The sequence below is a fragment of the Caretta caretta genome, chromosome 5, assembly GCF_965140235.1.
Source record: "Caretta caretta isolate rCarCar2 chromosome 5, rCarCar1.hap1, whole genome shotgun sequence".
Classification (NCBI taxonomy): domain Eukaryota; kingdom Metazoa; phylum Chordata; order Testudines; family Cheloniidae; genus Caretta; species Caretta caretta.
Window position 1 is genome coordinate 63,772,803 of NC_134210.1, and position 24,433 is coordinate 63,797,235.

The 24,433-nt window shown below is 42.3% G+C and overlaps 1 long non-coding RNA gene across 2 annotated transcripts in view; it reads left to right on the forward strand.

Moving 5' to 3' along the window:
- LOC125637229 (uncharacterized) overlaps positions 1-24,433 on the forward strand; it is a 99,404-nt gene that overhangs the window by 72,702 nt on the left and 2,269 nt on the right. The window contains exons 3-4 of one of the 2 annotated variants that reach the window (XR_012668480.1): positions 1,928-2,078; positions 21,691-21,780. This is a non-coding gene — a long non-coding RNA (uncharacterized LOC125637229). The remainder of the gene's footprint in view (positions 1-1,927; positions 2,079-21,690; positions 21,781-24,433) is intronic. The other variant, XR_012668481.1, reaches the window with a different exon arrangement.

Sequence of the window (24,433 nt, forward strand, 5' to 3'; positions counted from 1 at the left end):
TCTCAGCTAGGCTGAGATTTCTGAAAGATGAGGGCCTGCTTGCTATTTGATGACCTCTAGTGTAAAATATCTTTCACTAAGAATATACCCAGAACCCATGTCATTAAGGTCTGTTCCAATGGGAAGCTGGTTTAATAGTCCTGAACCTTTGCTATCACTTGGCAGAGAGGAAACAGCATTATGGCTTGGTACAAAGACCCCAAGAGGTTCAGAGATCCATTGTGTTTGCACAATGCTTAGCACAGAGTACGAAAATCTCTGTCTCACAGGCCTTGTGATCTAAAACAATGAAAATGGATAAAGGGAAGGAATGAAGCAAGCATAGTGGTCAGGAAGGTGATATGGCTCCAGCCTCATTAGTTCCATGTTTATTTTCCCCTCCCTCCCATTTCCCTTTCCTATAGGCCCCAAGACAGGAATTTAAAGCAGAAGAGAGGAACACAGTAAAACATTCGTACTATTCTACACACAGTACATAGCACCAAGAACAACAGATCAAACCATAGGAGGAATTTTTTACGTCTAATATAGAAAGGAACGTTGTCAAGAAGAAAATCACCTAATGCTTTGAACTCTTGTATCTAAAATATGACTTGCCTCAAGTTTCTATCCTGCAACAATTTCATATTATAAGGCTGGTGTTTGTGAAAGGTAAAGCCAGCTGTGTGGGGAGGGAGAGCAGTGACCTAAATCAGGCAAACTAGTTTTAGGTTAAAAAGTGGAGAAACTAGTGTTTCTCCTTAATGGAGCTGTAAACACACACAGAGATTTGGGGCTATAAACTGACTACAACTACAAGTTCTCAAATGGTTCCTGTATTTGCTCAGATCCTTCAATGCTTAGTGCTTAGTAACTAGGTATCTATTCTCATTTGATCATCTTTACCATCTCAGTTGCCTTCCCAAGTTGCCATCACTGCCTTCATTTCCCTATGAAGACTTTCCTTTTTTTTTTTTTTTTCGAGAGACTCAATGAGACTATATGATTATTTGAGAGAACTGGCAGCTTTTAGCCATCACTTTGATACCAAGTTTTCTTGCCACAGGCATTCAGCAAGCCAGTTATAATACAAAGTGGCTCATCCTCATTTGGACTTAGAATCATAGAATCATAGAATATAAGGGTTGGAAGGGACCCCAGAAGGTCATCTTGTCCAACCCCCTGCTCGAAGCAGGACCAATTCCCAGTTAAATCATCCCAGCCAGGGCTTTGTCAAGCTTTGTCAAGGACTTGCTCCTGTGATATATTAAGCGCGCTCAGCTTCTGGTGAAGTCCAGTGAGGGAGTTGAGGGTATGCTTCAGCGGTCCGGAGATACTCTGGACCTTTCAGGATTTGTCTGTTTGCAGCTTATTTTTGTGATGTATTATGATAATGTTATTGCAGGGCCTGGGCTCAGTATTTTTTCAACACAGAGGAGAGGCAAATAGTCTCAAGACAATCATGTGTGTCAGTGTATTTCACAGACTGCTAGGCATATCAGTCTCAATAAAATCCAGATTTAGTAGTAGAACTTACTTCTCCCTAGGGGCTTTCATGAGAATTGGATAAAATACTGATCGACTGCTGATTAAGTAAGATAAAGAGATGAGTTCCAGCTATAAATCAGAATAGTATAAATAAGAGATTTCCTGTGGCACCCAACCCTCCCTCTCAACCCCCCCTGCCCCCCCACACACATACATACATACATACATACATACATACATACACGCTCAGACATCTTTTTAGGAATAGAAATAGTCTGATTGGTATAACTGCATGATTGGGAGTGTTGTAATATTAATTCAGCACATGCTATTGACTGCAAAGGTAAAAGGAAAACTGCCTGCTAAACCCTTGCATTTCAGATCACACGAACATTTGAAACCCTTAATACCTCTGAGCCCAGATCAGATTAAAATAACGAGCCATTTTTTTTCCCTATAGCTCAGCTTAAATGCATCTGTTCTTGGACTGTGGAATATGTGACTTTGGTGGCAGTGGAAGAATTGCTGGTTTGTCACAGCTGCAGCCTGGTAGTCGGCTCTTTGTGTGGTCCTGTGAGAGAAGCTTTGCTATGTGCCTAAGCTGTGCTGTGGTGAGTGGGTGAAGGTGAATACAGGGGACATCATTCTTTTTATGCTGGTCCATGCTGAATAGCGAAGGGGGGGGGGAGGCTACGAGTCATAGGTTCAAAGGCCAAATTGTTCCCACTGGGCTGAAGAAAGGGTAGAAAAAGACAAAACAGTTGTTCACTTTCAGGTTCCATAGAAAAGAGAGAGGCTACTAAACTAATGAATTATTCATTCTTGCATTCTGTGCTATGCTGATAACTGTACTTGAGCAATAAGCTGTACGTTTTCCAATAGTTAAGAAATGTAACCCTTTTCCTATCTTGGCTTTGTTACTAAAGCTAATGCTGAACCAAATGGAAACTACCTTATGATGGCTTTAGTGCTACTGAAAAGAACTAAAATGGCATTTCATCTAGTGGTTACATTTTATTTGTATTGCGTGAGTATGTGTAATACAAATGTGCAAATATTTGGTTCTCTCGTATCTTGAAGGAACATCTACATGAATATAGGGCTCTTTATTCAAACCATAATGCAGAAATGCCAACTCTGTGCATTTAACTTCTTGTACCAACATGTGTTTCCCTTAAGACTAAAGCTGGGTGAATATTACTTGTGAATATTTGTTCTATTTTATTTAATAAATTTATTTTGACTGTTTGCATCTCTTTTTTAATGCACTTTCCATTAATATTTCTAGCAGTTGAATTTACTGCCTGGAATATTTGTGAAAAAAATAACCCCCCTCCCCCCCCCCCCCCCCCCAAGAAACAATGGAGGATATTCATGGAAAGTGAATTTGGAATTCCTGAACCTGAGCGCTCACACAAAAAACTGCATTCCCAATCAGGGAACAGAAATGTATCACATCTTATGTTTCCAATCAAAACTACTCACACAGGTCAATTTTCAATTAGACATCTAAACTTCAGAATAAGATGCTTGCAAATAATCTACAGGCTAAGAACTCTCAAAGTGTATGGTGACTCATTTCAAATAATTACTAAACATCAGAAAATTGCCGTGTTGTACACAGAAACAGTCGGTTAATTGTTAAATTGTCAGCTGTTAAATTTTTTGCCTGACCCAGCTCTATATGAAACAATTTAAGTAGAGAAGAGCCCCTCAAACCTAGATAGCAGTACTGTAATCTTTTAAGAGATTTAGGATCATCCAGAATTTAGGAAACAATGATCCAAAATGTCAAAACTGAGCGATTCTTTTAGATAGTCTAGGGTAGTAATGGGACCCCTTCTAAAGGCTTGTCTATATTTAAAATGCTATAGTTACACCGCTTTAGTGCTTCAGGGTAGACAATACCTACGCTGATGGGAGGGATTCTCCTGTGAGCGTAGGCATAAGTAATCCACCTCCCCGACAGGTGGTAGCTAGGTCGATGGAAGAATTCTTCCATACATCACTCATGGGGTGTGGATTTTTCGCACCCCAAATCCACATAGTTATGGTGACCTAATTTTCTAGTGTAGACCAGGCTTAAGTGGTGAGAGGCTTAGATAAAGATCCAAACCTTCAGACGTCAATCTGAGGTTTATCCATACTGCACTGACTGGATAGCTCATAAAATCTCCAACACTCTTTGGTTCCAGCCACATAAGAAATAACAGGAGAGAAGTCTTTTTATATAGTACTATTAAAAATAAGTAAATAAATAAATCCATGGCTCCTAAGAAATTCACATTTCCTACTATGCCGCCCACCAGGGCCATTTGAAGCCTAGTTCATAAAGCTGGGGGGGATCACTGCGCATCTAGTCTAGCCTCCTGTATAACACAGGCCATAGGATTTCTCTGAATTAATTCTTGTTTGAACCAGAGCGTATGTTTTTGAAAAATGCCCAATCTTAATTTAAAAATTCCCAGCAATGGAGAATCCATCCTGACCTTTGGTAAATTGTTCCAATGGTAATTACCCTCACTGTTAAAAATTGCACCTTATTTCCAGTCTGAATCTGTCTAGCTACAACTTCCAGCCATTGGAACTTTTCATAGAAATATAGAGGTGGAAGGGACCAAGAGGTTATCTAGTCCATTCTCTTGCACCAGGGGAGGATTAAGTACACATGCACCCTCCCTGACAGGTGTTGGTCTAACAACCAATGAGGTAGGGTCAAAAACAAATGTTTGAATCTCCTACAAAGCTGTAGGCTAGTTTCGGTTCAAGTTTTGGGTGGTGGGTTTTTTTGTTTTTGTTTTTTACCTACTACCCACTTTTCTTATCCCTAAATTAAAGAGTTGGCTATAGAGACAATAGGTGTGTATCTAGCTCTGGTTTGGTGTTAAGGCTGGTACCCACCACACAACAGTTTTTCTTGTGGAAAAATATCCAAGCATTTATAAATAAAGCCCAGTTTTTTGCTTTTAATTCTAGATTATTTTTTTTAATCACGTGTTTAACTCCACCTGTTGATCTGCAGAATTCCCTTTTTTTGAATCAGCTTTTATTTTTAGGATCTCTGTATCTGCTTTCCTAGCAAAGTTACAGTCCAAGATTTTTATTTTACATTAGCTTTCACTATACAGGTGATAAAATTGCCACTCTGGAAAATGTTGTAAGTGTTTTGTAAACTGATAATGTATTAAACATTCTAAAGTATCATACAATCCATGCGGGGATATTTAAGATGTGTCATGCTTTTTATGGTGTGAAATAAAAGATGTGCTGGAAAAGGCTGAAGCATTAGTGTTTCCCAGTGTTTTACATGGATTTGTTTTTAAATTCCCGTCTAGTTGTTGAATGCCTACAAGAACTGTGTATAGGGTTGTTGGTTTTTTGCATCAAACCCCAAATTTAAGAGGACAGAAGCCTGGTTTGGGGTTTTCAGTCTGAAATTGGATTCTCTCTGTATTCACACAACTCTGCCCCTGATGGCTTTGGAAACCTGGGAGAAGAAGCTACCCGTTTCCTTCCCTATACACAACTCCTTCCTATCAATAGGGCCCAGCCCTCAAACCCCACTTATCTTTCAGTGTTTTGGGGAGATCTTGTTGGCCTGCAATACCCCTTCTTTCCTGATGCCTTCAAGGCTACCTGGCCCGCTTTCCATCTGCTATCTGTGAGTGGAATAGCAAAGAGGCTCACTTTACCATGCAAATTCTGCAGGGAGATTTATTGTTGTTATGCAGTACATGAAATAGCAATGGGAGCAGCAGCTCATTGCTGGTGCCAAAGAAAGGAGAGGAGGAAACGCGTGCTGCAATCCCACCTAAAATGACTTCTCTGAGGAGAAGCAGGTCTCAGATACCGTTCTCAAAGATACTAGATAGAAGAAGCGCAACATCAGGGCAACCCCTCAATAACATGGGGGAAACTGAGTGGTGAGTAAATGGGGAGTAGGTCCCACTATCGAAAGGGAATAAAAAAATCCCCAGTTTTATTACAAAATCAGTGAGTTTCACCATACTATCACAGACTGCCTCTTAAAAAGGCTGTTATGCCCAGAGGAGGCAGGTTTGGGGACAAGTTTCCAGCTCCTATAAAGTGCCACAAATGGCTGGTGTGACTGATACCTGATATATCAAGATGTCCAGTCAAAAAAAGACTTCAATTTGTGGGATGTGTGGGTCAGATGAACTGAGGAAGACTGTCAAAGTGAGAGTTGCAGGGGCTTGTGGGGTACCCAAGGCAAGTGTGTTTTAATGATGTAGCTCACTGGACAGGATGCTGTATGATATGCTTCTCAAAGCCATGTGACAACTGCAAAATACTGAGAAAGACTGCTGGCCAATGATGTCATGTCTTACGTGCACTGTTCATTGTGATGAGTTTCTACCGTTCCGTGCACTATGAGTATGTATGTACCATAGAGTTTGGTTTAGAGTTTTGAGCTTTGCACAAACCTAATGTTCCAAGCAAACATGAAGGTCTGTAAACTCCAGTGGATCAGCAATGCTCCCAAATTCTATGCAAACCAAAACAGAAGTGGTTATCACACAGCACTAATCCTAACCTCTTTAATTAGAGAATTCTGATACCTGCAGCCAGAAAAAAAAATAGAAATTGACAGATTCTGGGAAATGCTACTTGAACATAACTTTTAAATGCCTCTGCTGGCATTTCCTAAGGAGACAGTTTATTTCAATTTTTCATTTACTTATCTTCAGGACTACTAAAATTATTCACTGAATTCACTCCTTCAGTCCTAGGAACTGATATCACTAGAGCTGAGTGGGAAAAATTTATGATCTTGTATCCAGCAGACTGAGACTCTAAATCTGCTCAGGGAATGTCCATGAGTGGATTGTGCTGTTTGTGAAATTTATTTATTTATTTATTCATTGCTCGCCTGGATGAACATGAACATTTCTGCAAGTAGTTGAGAAGTATTGGCTCATTGGTATTCGCCAGATAAGTCACATAGTATTGTTTCTGTTCCTGACTGGATGATGGATGTGCAAGCATTGACATGAATGATTAATTTAAAATATAGCTTTGAAATTTGCTTTCCATTCACTGTTTTGAGCCAATAAAACTCAGTTGTACAAACTTTCACAGAAAATGAATACAAGGGGCACAAGCAAATCTGAGTAAACATTCCTTTTTTCGGAAGAATTTATCAAATTCTACAAGTCACCTACTGCATGAGAAACAATTTAGCCTGACCCTAAATGTGGCTAATGCATTAGAATTTCGCATACCCCTAATGACTCTCTAAAATAGTGCTCCATACAAGTGTAGAGATGGAAAGGTTTCCATTTGTGTGTTCTCCTTTCAGCTTCAGAATCCATTTATTTAATGCCTGCAAAGCACTCTGAAGTCCTTCTATGAAAAAACCAGGGAAGTGTAAAGGAGGTTGACGATCAACCTATTTTTAAGGACCCCCATAAGGCCCTGCATGATAAACCACAAAGGACAGAAAATAAAGTGTATGCCTCTGAATTTAAAGCTAATGAAATAGATTTTTTTTCCAGAGGATGATATTGGGGTGATGACCTGTGCAATGAGGTTTTGGCATTAGATTGAATTTCTAGGTCTTACAATATAATTTTCTTTGTTAAATCAAAGGAAGTAGCATACAGCTGATAACTGAAGCTGTAAAGCAGTATGAGTATACAATATTGCAACACTCTCAGATCAAGATTTGAATGGTGGAAGAGTCAGGACATTTTGGTGACCTGCTCAGGGAAAACCAAATTGGACCCAACTGAATAAACAGGTGCTAAATTCCACACACTAACCAAGCTATAGGAGGGCAGCATTCTGGCACAAATAAATATAAACTTGCCTTTTAAATGTTTTATGGATCCCAAAAAATCCTTTGTCTGGTTTTTGGTATGGTGATATCCCAGAATGCATCATGCTGAAACATCAGAAATAATATTAGTAACTATTTTTACAGCACTCAGAAGCATGCTAAGCATTTTATAGAAACCACACATCTCAGTATTAGCATTAAATTAGCCAACAAGAGGTAATAGTGTAAAGATTTTCTGATTCTCAGACCTGTGCTTTTGCCACTAAAATTATATATTTTGAAAGATTCTAATGCAGTATCAGAGAGAAAGTATGGTCTTTTTGTTGAGGTAAGATAAATATCTTCAAAGGAGTGTATTTTTGATGTGTAACCTCTCTGATGTGTTGTATCATGTCTCGTCATCCATTTACTGGTGACAAGACAGCATACAGTTTGCCACTTTCCTAAGTAATATCCAGGTCAGATCTGCACATGTAAGTATGGTGTAATTTCATTCAGCATGCTTTGAGTTACATTTAACTTGCAAGGTTTCCTTAGTAATTAACCTTAATAACTTCCTTTTTTATTATTGATGATATTGTGTCATTATTAGAGGCTAATTGTTGGAATGTGTTCATATGTCCATGATGACAGTAAGAAATAAATGACTTAAACAGAGATTACACATAGATACCCTGGCTGACATCCAATAGATGCATGAACTGAACACCTTCACCCATGCACATACCCTAACCAAATTAAAAAAAAAAATTGTTTCTAAACAGTACAAGAAGACTTTAAGGGGTGGGCTTTTTTAAGTAGGGTCCCTATGCTGCTCTTTTGAAATCAAAGGAGGCCTTCCAGGCAATATCAGATCATGTATTTATCCAGTAATCACTTACTCTCTCAGGCAGAAAAACAAGGAGTACTTGTGGCCCTAAAGAGACTAACAAATTTATTTGGGCATAAGCTTTTGTGGGCTAAAATCCACTTCATTGGATGCATGCAGTGGAAAATACAGTAGGAAGATATATAGACACAAAGAGAGAACATGGAAAAAATGGGTGTTGCCATACCTGCTGTAACGAGACCAATTAATTAAGGTGGGCTATTATCAGCAGGAGGAAAAAAACCTTTTGCAGTGATAATCAGGATGGCCCATTTCAAATAGTTGACAAGAAGGTGTGAGTAACAGTAGGGGGGGAAATTAGCATGGGGAAATAGTTTTTACTTTGTGAAATGACCCATCCACTCCCAGTCTTTCTTCGAGCCTAATTTAATGGTGTCCAGTTTGCAAATTAATTCCAATTCTGCAGTTTCTTGTTGGAGTCTGTTTTTGAAGGTTGTTTTTTTTTTGTTGGAGAATTGCGACTTTTAGGTCTGAAATTGAGTGACCAGGGAGGTTGAAGTGTTCTCCGACTGGATTTTGAATGTTATAATTCTTGATGTCTGATCTGTGTCCATTTATTCTTTTGCGTAGAGATTGTTCAGTTTGGCCAATGTACATGGCAGGGGGGCATTGCTGGCACATGATGGTATATATCATATTGGTAGATGTGCAGGTGACTGAGCCTCTTATGGTGTGGCTGATGTGATTAGGTCCTATAATGGTGTCCCTTGAATAGATATATGGACAGAGTTGGCAACGGGCTTTGTTGCAAGGATAGGTTCCTGGGTAAGTGTTTTTGTTGTATGGTGTGTGGTTGCAGGTGAGTATTTGCTTCAGGTTGGGGGGCCTGTCTGTATGCGAGGACTAGCCTGTCTCCCAAGATCTGTGAGAGTGGTGGGTCGTCCTTCAGGATAGGTTGTAGATCCTTGATGATGCGTTGGAGAGGTTTAAGTTGGGGGCTGACGGTGATGGCTAGTGGCGTTCTGTTACTTTCTTTGTTGGGCCTGTCCTGGAGTAGGTGATTTCTGGGTATTCTTCTGGCTCTGTCAATCTGTTTCTTCACTTCAGCAGTTGGGTATTGTAGTTGTAAGAATGCTTGATAGAGATCTTGTAGGTGTTTGCCTCTGTCTGAGGGATTGGATCAAATGCAGTTGTATCTTAGAGCTTGGCTGTAGACAATGGATCATGTGATGTGGACTGGAGGCATGTAGGGAAGTATAGCGGTCAGCAGGTTTCCGGTATAGGGTGGTGTTTATGTGACCATCGCTTGTTAGCACTGTAATGTCCAAGAAGTGGATCTCTTGTGTGGACTGGTCCATGCTGAGGTTGATGGTGGGATGGAAATTGTTGAAATCATGGTGGAATTCCTCAAGGGCTTCTTTTCCATGGGTCCAGATGATGAAGACTGATCCAGACTAACATGGCCACCACTCTGAAATCTCTCAGGAAGAAAACCCATGTTTCTGTTTGTAAAATAAAACTGGGGTTAAGCAGATTGTCCTTTTGTATATTATCCACTTGTTTCCCCCCTTGAACTAGCTAGTGGCCTTGAGTATTCCGGTCTCTTCTTTCAAAAACTAGGAATATGGAAGTAAGACCAATCTATGTAGGTTAGCCTATTGGGATTTCAAAAGTACTTAGGGTGACCAGATAGTAAGTGTGAAAAATTGGGACACTTTTTTTTTTTCAGGGGGTAGTTGCAAATATAAGACAAAGCCCCTAATATTGGGATGGTCCCGATAATATGTAGATGTTTGGTCACCCTAAAAGTACTCAGCATTGGCCTAACTCTACCCCCATTCAAGTCAATGATAAAACTCCTATTGACTTTAATGGGGACAGAATTAGGCTAGCACTGAGCACTTTTGAAGCTTCCACCCCCTTAGTCGATACCACATAAACCATTAGCAGGTGGATAAATTAAATGAGTTTGGCAGTCTCCAACCAGCTCCTAATGAACAGGTGTCCAAAGCGCAAAACCCGTATCCAAACTGACACTTATTAGTTCCTTTTATTGGCAGCCTCAACAGTGGAGCATGCAGATGGAACTGAATGGTCCATGAAGAATGAACTAGCCTCTCAGTCCTTCAGACGTGAGGTGCATCAGCAGGAATGTGTGGAAATGGAGCCCTGATTCTGATGCACAGCTTGTGCTGTATCTGCTCTGTGAACAGAGCACTGCATCCGTCACACAGCAGTCCACTTTCTAAGGGGGAGAAGCTAAACACAGTCCATCTTGCCACTGCTCCCTACCATCCATTGAAACTCTACTCCATGCTGGTGGATGGCTTGCAGTCCTTCTGCACCGTCTGCTGCCAGCCAAAGATGTAAAAGATAGATGGAGTGGATCAAAACAAGAAATAGACCAAATTTGTTTTGTATTCATTTCCTCCCCTCTCCCTCCCTCCCTCCCTCCCTCCCTCCATGAAGTCCTGCCTGAAATACCAGAGGGAGGGATAGCTTAGTGGGTTGAGCATTGGCCTGCTAAACCCAGGGTTTTGAGTTCAATCCTTGAGGGGGCCATTCTGTGTGACAGTTGTTTTTGTTTCTCCTTGATGTAAAGCCACCTACTTTGTTGATTTTACTTCCCTATAAGCCAATCCTGTAAGCCATGTCGTCAGTCACCCCTCCTTCCATCAGAGCAACGGCAGACAATTGTTCAGCGCCTTTTTTCTGTGTTGACGCCATACCACGGCAAGCATGGAGCCCGCTCAGATCACTTTGGCAATTAGGAGCACATTAAACACCACACACATTATCCAGCAGTATATGCAGCACCAGAACCTGGCAAAGTGAAACCGGGCGAGTAGGCGACGTCAGCGCGGTGACAAGAGTGATGTGGACATGGACACAGACTTCTCTCAAAGCATGGGCCCTGGCAATGCGGGCATCCTGGTGCTAATGGGGCAGGTTCATCCAGTGGAACACCGATTCTGGGCCCGGGAAACAAGCACAGACTGGTGGGACAGCGTAGTGTTGCAGGTCTGGGATGATTCCCAGTGGCTGCGAAACTTTCGCATGTGTAAGGGCACTTCCATGGAACTTTGTGACTTGCTTTCCCCTGCCCTGAAGCGCATGAATACCAAGATGAGAGCAGCCCTCACAGTTGAGAAGCGAGTGGCGATTGCCCTGTGGAAGCTTGCAACGCCAGACAGCTACCGGTCAGTTGGGAATCAATTTGGAGTGGGCAAATCTACTGTGGGGGCTGCTGTGATGCAAGTAGCCAACGCAATCAAAGATCTGCTGATATCAAGGGTAGTGACCCTGGGAAATGTGCAGGTCATAGTGGATGGCTTTCCTGCAATGGGATTCTCTAACTGTGGTGGGGCCATAGACGGAACCCATATCCCTATCTTGGCACCGGAGCACCAAGCCGCCGAGTACATAAACCGCAAGGGGTACTTTTCAATAGTGCTGCAAGCCCTGGTGGATCACAAGGGACGTTTCACCAACATCAACGTGGGATGGCCGGGAAAGGTACATGACGCTCGCATCTTCAGGAACTCTGGTCTGTTTCAAAAGCTGCAGGAAGGGATTTTATTCCCAGACCAGAAAATAACTGTTGGGGATGTTGAAATGCCTATAGTTATCCTTGGGGACCCAGCCTACCTCTTAATGCCATGGCTCATGAACCCATACACAGGCAGCCTGGACAGTAGTCAGGAGCTGTTCAACTCCAGGCTGAGCAAGTGCAGAATGGTGGTAGAATGTGCATTTGGACATTTAAAAGCGCGCTGGGGCAGTTTACTGACTCGCTTAGACCTCAGCGAAACCAATATTCCCACGGTTATTACTGCTTGCTGTGCACTCCACAATATCTGTGAGAGTAAGGGGGAGACACTTATGGCAGAGTGGGAGGTTGAGGCAAATCACCTGGCCGCTGGTTATGCACAGCCAGACACCAGGGCTGTTAGAAGAGCACAGAAGGGCGCAGTGTGCATCAGAGAAGCTTTGAAAACCAGTTTCATGACTGGCCAATTTCATGACTGGCTACGGTGTGAAAGTTCGGTTTGTTTCTCCTTGATGAACCCCGCCCCCCCCCCCCCGCCCCTTTGTTCACTATACTTCCCTGTAAGCTAACCACCCTCCCCTCCTCCCTTCGAACACCATTTGCTGAGGCAATAAAGTCATTGTTGCTTCACATTCATGCATGCTTTATTAATTCATCACACAAATAGGGGGATAACTGCCAAGGTAGCCCAGGAAGAGTGGTGGAGGAGAGAAGCACTGGGAGGGGTGGTGGAGGAGGGAAGGACAAGGCCACACAGCACTTTAAAAACTTTAAAACGTATTGAATGCCAGCCTTCTGTTGCTTGGGCAATCCTCTGGGGTGGAGTGGCTGGGTGGCCGGAGGCCCCCCCACCATGTTCTTGGGTGACTGGGTGAGGAGGCTATGGAACTTGGGGAGGAGGGCGGTTGGTTACACAGGGGCTGTAGCAGCGGTCTGTGCTCCAGCTGCCTTTCCTGCAGCTCATCCGTATGCTGGAGCATATAAGTTTGATCCTCCAGCAGCCTCAGCATTGAATCCTGCCTCCTCTCATCACACTGCTGCCACCTTTCAGCTCCAGCCTTCTCTTCAGCTCGCCACTTACTCTCCTCAGCCCACCACCTCTCCTCCCGGTCATTTTGTGCTTTCCTGCACTCTGACATTGTCTGCCTCCACGCATTCGTCTGTGCTATGTCAGTGTGGGAGGACAGCATGAGCTCAGAGAACATTTCATCGCGAGTGCGTTTTTTTCGCCTTCTAATCTTCACTAGCCTCTGGGAAGGAGAAGATCCTGTAATCCTTGAAACACATGAAGCTGGTGGAGGAAAAAAAAGGGACAGTGGTATTTAAAAAGACACATTTTATAGAACAATGGGTACACTCTTTCACGGTAAACCTTGCTGTTAACATTACATACATAGCACATGTGCTTTCATTCCAAGGTCGAATTTTACCTCCCCGTGGCTAACAGCGGAGAACATTTCTGTCCAGCTACAGGCAAACAGCCCAGCAGGAATGGGCACCTCTGAATGTTCCCTTAAGAAAAGCACCCTATTTCAACCAGGTGACCATGAATGATATCACTCTCCTGAGGATAACACAGAGAGATAAAGAATGGATGTTGTTTGAATGCCAGCAAACATACACTGCAATGCTTTTTTCTACAGTGATTCTCGAGTACGAGCTACTGGCCTGGAGTGGTAAAGTGTCCTACCATGGTGGATGGAATAAGGCTGCCCTCCACAGAAACCTTTTGCAATGGCTTTGGGAGTACATCCAGGAGAGCCTCAAATGCCAGGGCAAATTAATCATTAAACATGCTTGCTTTTAAACCATGTATAGTATTTTAAAAGGTACAATCACCAGAGGTCCCTTCTCCACCTGGCGGGTCCGGGATGCAGTCTTGGGTGGGTTTGGGGAGTACTGGCTCCAGGTCCAGGGTGAGAAACAGTTCCTGGCTGTCGGGAAAACCGGTTTCTCCCCTTCCTTGCTGTGAGCTTTCTACAACTTCATCATCATCATCATCTTCCTCGTCCTGAAAGCCTGATTCCGTGTTGCCTCCATCTCCATTGAAGGAGTCAAACAACACGGCTGGGGTAGTGGTGGCTGAACCCCCTAAAATGGCATGCAGCTTATCATAGAAGTGGCATGTTTGGGGCTCTGACCCGGAGCGGCTGTTTGCCTCTCTGGTTTTCTGGTAGGCTTGCCTCAGCTCCTTAAGTTTCACGCGGCACTGCTTCGGGTCCCTGTTATGGCCTCTGTCCTTCATGCCCTGGGAGATTTTGACAAATGTTTTGGCATTTTGAAAAGTGGAACGAAGTTCTGATAGCACGGATTCATCTCTCCATACAGCGATCAGATCCTGTACCTCCCGTTCGGTCCATGCTGGAGCTCTTTTGAGATTCTGGGACTCCATCATGGTCACCTCTGCTGATGAGCTCTGCATGGTCACCTGCAGCTTGCCACGCTGGCCAAACAGGAAATTGAAATTCAAAAGTTCGCGGGCCTTTTCCTGTCTACCTGGCCAGTGCATCTGAGTTGAAAGTGCTGTCCAGAGCGGTCACAATGGAGCACTCTGGGATAGCTCCCGGAGGCCAATACTGTCTAATTGCATCCACAGTACCCCAAATTCGAACCAGCAAGGCCGATTTCAGCGCTAATCCCCTTGTTGGGGGTAGAGTAAGGAAATCGATTTTAGGAGCCCTTTAAGTCGAAAAAAAGGGTTTCGTCCTGTGGACAGATGCAGGATTAAATCGATTTAACGCTGCTAAGTTCGACCTCAACTCCTAGTGTAGACCAGGGCTGAGTAAAAAACAGAGTAAGAGACTCTAGATTTGGCCCTTTTCTGCTCTTGGTTATACCCAGGTTACCCTACTGAAGTCGGTTTCCATGTGGAGATTTGTGGGGTTACACAGGTATAACCAGGAACAGATCTTACCCTTTTATGAAATTATTTTACTAGCAGGACCTATTACTAGGCTTACTCCTTTTAGAGTGAAAAGAACAGGAGTACTTGTGGCACCTTAGAGACTAACAAATTTATTAGAGCATAAGCTTTTGTGGGCTACATACAGCTCACTTCATCGGATTCACAGAATGGAACATATAGTAAGATAGATAGATAGATGATAGATACACACATGCAGATAAGTTGGAAGTTACCATACAAACTGTGAGAGGCTAATTAGTTAAGATGAGCTATTATCAGCAGGAGAAAAAAACTTTTGTAGTGATAATCAAGATGGCCCATTTAGACAGTTGACAAGAAGGTGTGAGGATATTTAACTTAAGGAAATAGATTCAATATGTGTAATGACCCAGCCACTCCCAGTCTCTGTTCAAACCCAAGTTAATGGTATCTAGTTTGCATATTTATTCAAGCTCAGCAGTCCCTTGTTGGAGTCTGTTTTTGAAGCTTTTCCATTCCAAAATTGCTACCCTTAAATCTTTTACTGAGTGGGCATAGAGGTTGAAGTGTTCTCCTGTCGGTTTTTGAATGTTATGATTCCTGATGTCAGATTTGTGTCCATTTATTGTGTAGCGACTGTCCGGTTTGGCCAATGTACATGGCAGAGGAGCATTGCTGGTACATGATGGCATATATCACATTGGTAGATGTGCAGGTGAACGAGCCCCTGATAGCATGGCTAATGTGATTAGGTCCTGTGAAGTTGTCACTTGAATAAATATGTGGACAGAGCTGTCTAAATGGGCCATCTTGATTATCACTACAAAAGTTTTTTTTTCTCCTGCTGATAATAGCTCATCTTAACTAATTAGCCTCTCACAGTTTGTATGGTTTCAGAGTAGCAGCCGTGTTAGTCTGTATCCGCAAAAAGAAAAGGAGGACTTGTGGCGCCTTAGAGACTAACAAATTTATTTGAGCATAGGTTTTTGTGAGCTACAGCTCACTTCATCAGATAGCTCATGAAAGCTCATGCTCAAATAAATTTGTTAGTCTCTAAGGTGCCACAAGTCCTCCTTTTCTTTTTACAGTTTGTATGGTAACTTCCAACTTATCTGTGTGTGTGTGTAATTAATATATATATATATATATATATTACTATATGTTCCATTCTGTGCATCTGATGAAGTGAGCTGTAGCTCATGAAAGCTTATGCTCTAATAAATTTGTGAGTCTCTAAGGTGCCACAAGTCCTCCTGTTCTTTTTGCGAATACAGACTAACACGGCTGCTACTCTGAAACCTCCTTTTAGAGTGGTGGTTGCTACTGCGACTGTATTGCTATTCTGTTCCAGCTCTTATTGTTTGACACTTTCCCATGAAAGTGGCCAAGACAGCTGGAGATGAATGATAGATCAGTGTAGTAGCCCAGTGGAAGATTACATGAAGACTGCTGTCAGGATGGGTGCTCTCATCCAGAGACTGAAAACTATCTGAAGGCAACTCACTTCACTTGGCTAGAAGTGGCTCTCCCAGAAGGGTGATGGCTGGGGGTAGGAGGGAAGAGGGTTGTCTTTTGCTCTTCATTTTGCTCACTTCTCTGTCACTCCTATTCTTTATTCTGCCTGCTGACTTCTGCTGCATGAAGCCCCCTGATGCAGGAGCACCTACTTCTCTGAGTAATAGGATACATACTTCCGGTGGCATGGTTCAGAACCACAGCATGTGACAACCACACCTGTAAGAGAGGTTCAGTCAGGTTGGAATGGGTGTTTTGTGAGTTACACTGGACTAGAACTCAGGAGAGTTACATTTTGTTCCTGACTGTTTCACAGACTTGGCACATCAAGTAACCATTTTGGACTTCAGTTTCCTAGTTTGTAAAATGGGTATATATGTACAGGATTCTATGAGACTTGATTAATGTTTGCACTTTTCACCCCAGGAACTGAATGTGTTATGCAATTTCAGGATAACCTACTCAGTCAAACACACATGTTAAAGAATTCTATTCTGTACATGGTCGTATTCACCCTCTTTGCTGTGGTATCGGAGTATCTTCTAGTAGTTCCATAAGCATAGTGACTAACTTCGCATGTGATTCATTCCCTCTCATCTTCTCTCCGGGGGGGTTGGGGGGGATATGCATGGGCAATGGAGTGTTTTGTTTTGGCAGGGATTTCATTTGGGGTTTTTCACTTTTTTTTAATGTACATGTGTCCATTTAAACTACTACACAACAACGTGTAAAATGAGATGTTAGAATATCAGGAATTGGAATACCAGCTCCCTGCTACTAAAAGGAGGCGACTTTTATCATGGAAGCTTCTATGCCCAGTGTCAGTTGGTCACTGGCTCTAGATGTATGAGGTTGTCCTGTGCCATGGTATCTGTATTGTGAGTGTGCAGGATATTCCCTGCCCCTCATAACCGAAACATTGATCTCTGTGCAGGATAGAACCACTTTTGGAAAAAATAAAAAATGTAATCAGAGCCTAATATATAATATAGGTACTATGTGTCGGCCCCGGGAACAGTACTGGGACTCATGCGATAAATGCAACCATCTACATGCACAGGGTGCACTGTGCAAGGTACGCTAAGTGAAGAAGCAGAGCAGCGCTGCACCTGAAACAGGATGGCTAGTGTGGATGGATGTAGTGTATCACTGCAAGTGCAAGCAGCAATTGTGCAGTCGATGGGTGAATGCCCATTAGAATACCCACTAAATATTCCCCTTTTCACCTAGGAGCTGCTTGTTTTGAGAACCCATGAGGCTAACCATAGATTTCAGTGATAGGTATAAAATAGCCACCGTTAATAAGTCAGAATTTTTCAACAGTTCCTACACATTGGTACAAAACATACTGACGTTATCATCTACCTTTCTAAGCAGAGGGGGAAAACTGCAGTAGCTGTTATCTTTTGGAAAATGTTGACTTTTTAATAGCGACCACTTTACGACAGAAAATTGAAAATTGTATACAGAAAGGTGGTTATCCTTCCCTTTATATTTATGGCACGGCTTGATGCAGGAGTAAGTGTAAAGTTCTAAAAAGACTGGTGTTATGCAAGAGGTCACACTAGATGGTTTCTCCTAGCCTTAAAATCTGTGAAACACAGTTTCTGCAGGGTTGAAAACAGAGGCATTTACAACAACTAAATTGTGCTCTCAGTTATGAATACAATCTCACACTGAAATCAGGGGGCAAGAGAGTGTGTTAGCCCTTAGGCAAGGAAGCAAAGTGAATAATCATTGTTTGTAGAAGGCTATCAAGACCTCAGCACACTCACATGCACCCAGAAGTGTCTTTCCACACAGGTGTTCCCATACAGATAGTTGTTTTGAATGCCCTTCAGGCTGGCCCTTTTTTTAAGCCATAGATGCATTATTGAAAATTGGAGTTTTGTCTGTCAAATTATTTTTGGAGGCTTTGGGGATGCTTTGCAGAGAGAGAGAGAGAGAGGGAGAGAGAGAAAGAGAAAGCAAGATTACACAATTTTATTTTAGTAAAAAGAAAAGGAGGACTTGTGGCACCTTAAAAACTAACCAATTTATTTGAGCATAAGCTTTCGTGAGCTACTGCTCACTTCAAGTTGCAGTGGGGGAGGTTTAGATTGGATATTAGGAAAAACTTTTTCACTAAGAGGGTGGTGAAACACTGGAATACGTTACCTAGGGAGGTGGTAGAATCTCCTTCCTTAGAGGTTTTTAAGGTCAGGCTTGACAAAGCCCTGGCTGGGATGATTTAACTGGGAATTGGTCCTGCTTCGAGCAGGGAGTTGGACTAGATGACCTTCAGGGGTCCCTTCCAACCCTGATATTCTATGATTCTATGATTCATCGGATGCATTCAGTGGAAAATCTGAAACTTTTTATTTTAGTACAACTTGAAAGGTCAGAAATGGAAGGTTAAAAGTCGGGGGGGGGGGGGGGGAGAGGTGGATGAAGAGCTTCAGCAGCAAGATCTAACAGATAGCAGGATGCCATAATAATATAGATGGAAATGTACATAATCCCTTCTGAATTAGTGACCAATAACGATCATTTCTTTTTAAACAGCATTTGTACTGTTTGATGCAACTGGATTCAAGTTACTGAAAGGAACTTTATTCATCCCAAAATGCCAGAACAGTATCAAAATTTAAAACTAAATAAAAAGGGACTTTCTTTAGATTATTTAAATCCAGGTGCATTGAACAGTAAAAGATGACCAAAATAAATAAATTTATAAAGTGACCCATTGGTCATTTAGTCAAACTGATTTCAGGAGGGAATATCTATGTTTCCTTCAATATTACTCTGACACTCTGCTAATCTGGTAGCTATCACTGCTACAATTCAAAGACCCACCCCCCACCCATGCATACCCCACACCCATGCTTTGGCCTTCCGTTTCTGACCTTTAAAGTTCTGAAATTAAACTGCAAAAATTTCTCTCTCACCAAAGCATCCTCCAAAGGTCCAAACATCATTGCTAAGGACACATATGCTGCCACCACCAAATGATTTAGACAAAGAACAGGGAAAGGACCACTTGGAGTTCCTATTTCCCCAAAATATTCCCCCAAGCCCTTACACCCCCTTTCCTGGGGAGGCTTGAGAATAAACAAGATGAGCACAAACCAGCCTTGGGTTTTTAAGACCCAAAAAACCCAATCAGATTCTTAAAAAACAGAACTTTATTAGAAGAACAAAAAAAGATAAGAGAACAACTCTGTAAGATCAGAATGGAAGATAATCTTACAGGCAGTCAAATTCAAAACAGAGAATCTCTCTAGGCAAAACCTTAAGTTACAAAAAGACACAAAAACAGGAATACACATTTCCTCAAGCACAACGAATTTCAAAAGCCAAAACAAAGAAAACCTAATGTATTTTCTAGTTACTTACTAACTTTACAGGAGTTGGAGGGCTTGCATCCTGGATCTGTTCCCAGCAAAGGTATCACACAGACAGACAAAAGCTTTTCCCCCGCCTCCAGATTTGAAAGTATCTTGTCCCCTCATTGGTCATTTTGGGTCAGGTGCCAGCCAGGTTACCTGAGCTTCTTAACCCTTTACAGGTAAAAGGACTTTGCCTCTGGCCAGGAGGGATTTTACAGCACTGTATACAGAAAGGTAGTTACCCTTCCCTTTATATTTATGACAAGCCCAACAGCCTGTATTTAATCTAGGGCACATCTTTTAGAAAGATCTTGATTTTTGCATACTTCCAGTGATAGAGCATCTGCCATTTCTGTTGGTAACCAAATCCAGTGGTTAATCACCCTCAATGTTTAATATTTGTTCCTTATTTCCAGTCTGCCAAGTAGTGCTCTGATGCAACTAATGATTGCCCAGGGATCGGCAACCTTTGGCATGCGGCCCATCAGGGAAAGCCACTGGCATAGAATCATAGAATATCAGGGTTGGAAGGGACCTCAGGAAGTCATCTAGTCCAACCCCCTGCTCAAAAGCAGGACCCATCCCCAATTAAATCATCCCAGCCAGGGCTTTGTCAAGCCTGACCTTAAAAACTTCTAAGGAAGGAGATTCCACCACCTCCCTAGGCAACGCATTCCAGTGTTTCACCACCCTCCTAGTGAAAAAGTTTTTCCTAATATCCAACCTAAACCTCCCCCACTGCAACTTGAGACCATTACTCCTTGTCCTGTCCTCTTCCACCACCGAGAATAGTCTAGAACCATCCTCTCTGGAATCAGCTCTCAGGTAGTTGAAAGCAGCTATCAAATCCCCCCTCATTCTTCTCTTCCACAGACTAAACAATCCCAGTTCCCTCAGCCTCTCCTCATAAGTCATGTGTTCCAGACCCCTAATCATTTTTGTTGCCTTTCGCTGGACTCTTTCCAATTTATCCACATCCTTCTTGTAGTGTGGGGCCCAAAACTGGACACAGTACTCCAGATGAGGCCTCACCAATGTCGAATAGAGGGGGATGATCACGTCCCTCGATCGGCTCGCTATGCCCCTACTTATACATCCCAAAATGCCATTGGCCTTCTTGGCAACAAGGGCACACTGCTGACTCATGTCCAGCTTCTCGTCCACTGTCACCCCTAGGTCCTTTTCTGCAGAACTGCTGCCTAGCCATTCGGTCCCTAGTCTGTAGCTGTGCATTGGGTTCTTCCGTCCTAAGTGCAGGACCCTGCACTTATCCTTATTGAACCTCATCAGATTTCTTTTGGCCCAATCCTCCAATTTGTCTAAGTCCCTCTGTATCCCATCCCTGCCCTCCAGTGTATCTATCACTCCTCCCAGTTTAGTATCATCCACAAATTTGCTGAGAGTGCAATCCACACCATCCTCCAGATCATTTATGAAGATATTGAACAAAACCGGCCCCAGGACCGACCCCTGGGGCACTCCACTTGACAAGTGCAAGTTCGACTGATTGCAGCTCCCACTGGCCCCAGTTCACCATTCCAGGCCATTGGGGGATGCGGGAAGTGGTGGCCAGCACATCCCTTGGCCCACGCCGCTTCCCGCAGCCCCCATTGGCCTGGAATGGTGAACAGTGGGACCTGTGATCGGCCAAACCAGCGGATTTCCCTGATGGGCCGCGTGCCAAAGGTTGCCAATCCCTGATCTAGCCCAATGGGGAAAGGTGTCTTATTGGCATCTTCTCTTTGTACTGAAGTGAAACCTTAAAACTTTAATTTTATTAGTGAAAATCTCTGCTTAAAAATCCCCCCTATAATTGGCTGCCTTCTCTTTCAGGTGCTCTAATCTAGTCTCATTTGAGCTCTCAGATGCTCTGAGAAGTCTTCATTAAAAGGTATAATAGAATCCCTTTTATTTCTGCAGTGCCACTAAGTCAGTGGGTTAACAACAATAAACCATGAGTTCACCCGTATCATAAACAGTCTTCAGAGATCATTAGTCTACCACAGTCTTTAGAAGCTGGCCAACCCTGAAGCTGAATCATTTAGTATTGAGGATCATGTACAGCTTCATTGAATTCAACCTCAGTATTTACCAGGCCCTGGGATAGAAAGTACTACAGTATATAGCATATTAAAATCTCAGTAGAGGAGGAATATTTTGGAAATAGTGCTGATTTACACCTGGAAGCTAAATGTTTATTCTAATAAAGACCTTGATGTTTCTAGTATAACTGAGAATTTTTTCAGTTCAAATCATTTTTGTTTTCTTCTAAAATAGATGGGATTTTAACAGCAATCCACCAAGGCTTTGATCCTGGGAATCATTGTATCATATGGAGGAGGCAGAGCAAGGTGGTTGCACTCCAGGGTAAGTGTGAATGGAAGCTGTTTGTTTGGGTGCAATTAAACTAAAGTGCTAGGGCCTGATCCTGCACCCACTGAAGTGTGTGTTTTAAAAAAAAACCAAATCCCTTCCAGTGGGCAGTTTTCAGGGCTGAGCAGAAATATGCCCCAAGGTCCTGGCACACCCATTTCCTCCCTCTAAGAGCACAGGGTAAAAAACGGGGAGGGTGTGCCTGAAGAGACAGGGGCTTACATGTGAGTGTCAGCTTGCAAATGGAGGGCCCTGTTGTAAATCAGTGACTCATTCCTTTCCGTGGAGCTACATCAATTTATACCAGCTGAGAATATGATTCTCTTTTATTACACTCCTGCCCTGTAACAGGGGAATAACTTGGTGGCCATGCAGCAAAACGCTCATCATTGCACTCCCTGTCTTGCTCATCACTTTTTACCTTGCATTTATATGTACAGTGCTCTGTACCAGCACAATGCCAGTCACTTCCATGATATGAAGCATTTTGCTTTGTGTGCTGTGTGTATACTATGCATATTCTCCATGTTTCTGACTACCTAGGTTGAATCAGCTATGTACATTCCAAGAATGTAGGCATGCAATACTCTATTAATTTCCTCTTGGCCAGAGCAGCTTTCTTTGTCTTACCAAAACAGTATCAATTATTGTAAAGGTCTTTGAACAGATGTAACAATATTCCCTAATGTCCCCTGAATGAAAGGCTTAACAAAGGCAATACAGTTGCACTGTGTGTCTGTTTTTTCCCTTCCTCCAATCTAATGAGTAATTTTCTTCCCTCTCCATCTGGGTGCCCGGCCGCAATCAATGCAGATAATGATGGGCGCATGTAACATACAATTTTTTAAATAAGTAGCTCTGTGCATCTCAGCTGTCATGTAACAGACAGCACAAGAGTCTGAAAATGCCAGTTTGGACCCTTTTCCTGAAAACATGCAGTCAACAGTCAAAACAGCAGCAATAACCCCCTCTGGCTCCCTACTGTTTGATATTCATTTCATGTCACAAGATTTCTTTATAGCCACAGCGAGTTCCTCCAGATTTATAAATAAAACAAAAATAAAATACACGTCTGCAAAAGAAAAAAATCCGTTGGGCTGTTTCTTACCTACACGTTACAAAAGAAGAGTCCTCTACCTGGTGGTTGCTGTGGCATTTGCAGCTCTGAAAGGCAATACATAGATATGGCCTTAAGAGATGAAATATTCCTTTCTTATGAAAGGCTTGAAAATAGCTACTTGCTTGGCTAGAAGATTAGTAGATCAGATTTTTTTAAAGGTTAAGCAGCTGAAATTGGAGATTGTATGATAATCGTAGCTTTCTGATGTTGGTAGTTCTGCTGGAAATCCCTGGTGTTTTGAAGATGCTTGATTCAATATAATACTGTAATTTCTAAAAGCTTAAGTTTTACTGTAAATATGTCTTGACAGATAAACCTTCAGGACGCTTGGTTTAATGGTATAGCATGTCAGAAAATCTTATCAAGCACTCATCATGGTCTGAGGTGTGCGATATGTATTTAGCGGGACCAGTCAGCAGAGCACTAGTCTGCAGAGTTAAATTATTTAACTTGTCAGTAGCCAATGCCTTGAACCCATAAAAAGACAACAGTGATTGTGCTAAATCTTTGAGTAAACTTTACTTACCTACAGTATACCGTATTCCACTTCTTTTAGTGGCTTTTATTACATTGTTATTAATCCAAAACAAAAAAAAAACCACTTCATCTCTTCCTATTAAGAAAGGATTTATTTTCAGTTTTCTTCCTTCAAAGTCTATGTAATGAACTTCAAATACTTTGTAATATTTTTAGTGCAGAAAACAATTAAAAATTAAACCAGCACAAACAATGAAATACTTCGTCAGAGCAGCAGCAGGTATTTGACTCTGTAGGGTAGCAAAAAGGTAGTACCATAATAGAATAGTGTTCCTTTGGCTATGAACTCTTTTGGTTCTGCATAAGCTATGGTGTGCTCCTCCAACCCATAGTAATGCAAGGAATTCTTACTCAAATATATGGTGCTATTGACTTTAATGGTACTACTTGCCTGATTGCTCACCGTTTTAAAGCTGGAAAGAGTAGAGGAATCATGTTCATCAGTGATCTGTTTGGTTTGCCTGAGATCATGTTCAGACAGACTGAGTGGAGTTCTAATAAACACTGTGCTCTCTGCTAAAAGCCCCTACAACATGGGAACCACTGAACCTTATCCCTCTGTACAGCCTTTAGCCTTCAGGATCTCGTTTCCCTACACTCGGAATCTGCTGTTACAGCTGGTCAACCTTTTTCATTCAAGATCTTTTTTCCTAAGAAAACTGACTTTTTTGTCTTAATGGAAACTTCCATGGGAAATCTCTGCTTTAGATGAAATTGCTGGGCTTTTGTCGAACTCAAACTTTTGAAGGAAAAAACTTCAGTGAAAATAAAAATGTTTTTGTATTTGTCAAAAATTTTAATGGGAACAAATACCCTTTCCTAACCAGCTCTGTATGCTACATTTATTCTGCAAATCAATGTGCCCAGCCCTCTGGTGCCACCACCACTTTGGTAATTGCTCGAGTGGAGCCCTGGGAGTCAATGGGCTCTGCAGGAGTCAGGCAAGCAGATGTCATTCAGGAGTGAGGCCTAGGAAGTAGAAGAAAAGGA